This window comes from Vulpes lagopus, chromosome 16 (genome assembly GCF_018345385.1).
Source record: "Vulpes lagopus strain Blue_001 chromosome 16, ASM1834538v1, whole genome shotgun sequence".
Lineage (NCBI taxonomy): Eukaryota > Metazoa > Chordata > Mammalia > Carnivora > Canidae > Vulpes > Vulpes lagopus.
In genome coordinates, this window is record NC_054839.1 from 49,004,243 (window position 1) to 49,008,085 (window position 3,843).

The 3,843-nt window shown below is 35.2% G+C and overlaps 1 pseudogene; it reads right to left on the reverse strand.

Moving 5' to 3' along the window:
* Positions 1–2,121: 2,121 nt before the first annotated feature.
* Positions 2,122–3,525, reverse strand: LOC121476912 (annotated as a pseudogene).
* Between the last annotated feature and the right edge of the window lie 318 nt (positions 3,526–3,843).

A 3,843-nucleotide genomic window follows, 5' to 3' on the forward strand; every position in this document is an offset into this window, starting at 1 on the left:
AATAAAGGGCATGTGGAGAACAGCTGAGATTACCCATATTCTATTCCCCACAAGAAGATGCCCAGGGATTGCTGTGTACCTAACCAAATTTTATTAAATCATTTTTACATAAAGACAATAACATTTTATGTACAGATATGACTAAAGAGAATTTTTTCAAAGCTTAAAATGCTTTTATTTCCTCTTTGCTATTATAATAGAATATGAAACAAAAATTTTAAAGGCCATGCTCTAGCTTTCAGGATGAGGAAGGGGGTGATTAGAGAGACAAGTGAAGAGATATTCTTAGAAAGATGAAAGAGATTTATTCATCTTTTAACATCTACTAATCTTTCCTTTCTCTATCTTCCCAGATACCAGCTTACTCGTATATTCAAAATCCTGGTATCTATGATTCATTTTCCTCCATAATCTATGAGCCTGTCCTTGCTAGTCAAGATGTAGCCAAAACCAAAAGAAGGGAAAAGAAAGGAGTTTTAGGGTTTGTCAGTGGGGAGAGCTGTTGGAGCTCAGTCATTAATGAGCCTACACATTTTTAAATTTATGACTACTCTTACTAATTTAAGAATATATTTTGTCATAGGAATACATTCGTTCTAATTGTTTACATATGAAGGTACACAAAACTTTACTATGGCCCAAGCTTATTATTGAAGAAGTAGATTTTGGTGGGCATGGGATGGCTGGGTGGCTCATTGGTTGAGCATCTGCCTTGGCTCAGGTCGTGATCGCAGGATCCAGGGATCAAGTCCTCATCAGGTTTCCTGCAGGGAGCCTGCTTCTCCCTCTGCCTGTGTCTCTGCCTCTCTCTCTGTATCTCTCATGAATAAATAAATGAAATCATAAAAAAAAAACATTTTGGTGGGCAAAACAAGAAAATTTCACACTCATATATAACATTGCTAATATGAAATAAGGTGTTCCATGCATTGTTGAAACATTCATACAACTGAGTTTCTTTAAACCTCACCTATTCTTGAGAAATGCTTGTGTGTATTAAATAATCATTTTTTAAAAATCCCATCCTGCATAATGTGTTAAATGCACAAAATCCATAACAATCAAGTTCTATGGAAGAAATGAAGAAAAATATTTCTATTATTTAATATTTTTGAGATTTTAAAATGTGAATTTGAATAAAAATATATATAAGTAAACAAAAATACATGGATTATATTCTATGTTTTGTCACCATAAATTAGAAATGGAAAATTATGTAATAGTAATTTATTATAGTAACTCAACATTGAAATTCAGAGGCAAATATAAATTATGCATTTTTAGTGCCAGCATAGAAACTAGATGAGCAACTGTTTACATTTAAATATCTTTATTCATTTGAAGTAATCATAATTTGATTCAAATATTATTTGCATTTTTTTCTCACAAGATATTCATATTTTTAAAATCATCTTTTGGCTAGACATATTATAAAGTTTTGCCATACATAATATAATGTAAGTCATGGATTTGAAAAAGAAGGAAACCTCTTTTGATTTTATTTTACCATTTTTTAAGATGACAAACTTAAATATATTAGGAGAGACTACTGTGAAATGTCTAGACAAAAACTAATATTTCTTAAATGGAAACTGAAATAAGGAAAATTCTTTGTGGAGATTTTTGGACCAGAAAGAACTGTCAAAATTGGAATTTCAAAATGATACTACCATGCCAAAGCCCATCAAAGTACATCAATTGGCCAATATTTTGCAGAGGACTTTATTGATGGTTGTTGGTTTCAGGATATGTGTCATTTAACCATCACATCTGGAGATGACTGAGAACAATTGTCAGGGTTTCATCTCATGTAGGTCTGTGTTGGCCTGATAGCCATGCATGGCTGCAGGAATGAGATAGCCCATTCGTTTCAAAGAGTATTTTCTCCAATCAGTGTCTTTCTTTTCTTAGATTTTACTTATTTATTTAAAGAAAGAGAGAAAGAACACAGAGAGGGGCAGCAGAAGAGGGAAAGAGAGAACCTCAAGCCGACTCCAGCACTGAGTGCCAAGCCTGACATGGGGCTCAATCTCATGACCCTGAGATCATAACCTGAACTGAAATCAAATTTCAAAGACTTACCTGATTGTACCACCCAGGAACCCCATTAGTCAGTGTCTTTTCTTCTTCTTCCTCTTTCCTTATTTGTGTCAGTTTCTCTCTGTGCTTGATAATGTGGGGGGATATCTGTTCCATGTGCTTGTCCTATGCCTTTAGTCCAAGCCAGGTTCCCTGGCTTGTAAATTCCAAGTGCAACAAATTGTGAACTTATGATGGATCAATGCATAGCTCTTTAAAGTGTGGACGTGCCCTACTGAGATAGTAACAAGCCTCTTCACCATTTCTATTGTGATAATTCCAGATACCTTGAAGCAAGTAAAGCCTTAAAGAAAATAGTTTCTCTTGCTCACAATTTCCCTTGATATAGATCGGTCTTTGGTGGTTTTCCATCATAACAATTTTTAAAGGATTTCTAGAACAACTTTAATGTTTTTCCTGCATTTTCCAAGCATTCCAGTTGTTCCAAGCAGAAGTAACACCATGCTATACCCAACTGGAGCACTTCATAGTTATCGACTATAATCAGTTGTTCTCTACAACACTCAGAAAATCTGTTAGTGTCCAACAGGTATAGCAAGACTATTTCATACTCTTTTCTTTTCAGGAAAGCTCTGCCTTACTCATGATATCTCACAATTAACATAAGGGCTTTTCTTTCTGATGGAGGAATTCTCGTGTCTCTCACCTATCTAGTTAGCTACGTGTTGTTTCTGGATCCATTACAAACTCAACCCATTCTGACAATATATTTTAGTCTAATATTTATTTTAATCTTCCAAATTCCTTTCTTCTTTTATTTTGGCTTCATTTTTCTCTTCTTCTTCAACCTGGAAGTTTTATCTCATTTCCACTCTAGACTGCTTTAGTTAGAGTACTATAGTGTTTCCCCTAGCTAAGTTGTTTCTTATTTAAGACAGTTTTATTTATTTTTTAAATATTTTATTTATTCATAAGAGACTTTGGGGGGGGGCAGAGGGAGAAGCACGCTCCATGCAGGGAGCCCGACGTGGGATTCGATCCTGGGTCTCCAGGATCACACCCTGGGCCAAAAAAGGCAGGCGCTAAACTGCTGAGCCACCCAGAGATCCCTATTTAAGACAATTTTAATATAAGTTTCTTGAAATCCAAAAGTTTCAGCTCTTTTGGACCTCAGTTCTCTGCCATTAACGTACATAGAGACCTCCAACAAGTTTTTCCTACTTTTTCTTAGTCTTGGAGGTGAAAATACCTCAATTGTGACAATTCCTATTGTCTTATAGTTTTCATTTCCTGTTCTATGCTCAATTACTTTGCAACCTATTACTTTTATTATTTTTTTCTACTTTACTTTCACAACTTTCTAGCTTGTCAGAGTCCTTCTTAGCAAGGTTCTTCAATACAAAACCAACTGTATACAAAGATCTCCATATTGTCTCTCCTTAAAAACTGGGTTACCTTTGCCTGAAGATACATCTTTGGTACCATCCTGTACTATCAGGACACCTACAGTGACACACCAAGAACCTGGACCATCCCATACTATCAGGACACCTACAGTGACACACCAACAACCTGGATGCAGAAACAGCCATGATTTGTTTTCATTCCACAGGAGACCTAGTCCAACCCCACCTATGTTCAACGTACTTTGATTATATGCCAGTGCCTATAACAAATATTCCATTCATTTTTATTCTATAAAGGGAAAATATGGTGATTTTACTTATATATAGAATGAGAATTCTGAAATTCATGAAGCTAACGATGGAAGTTGCAAATCCAGAATTAAAAATGTTCACACAT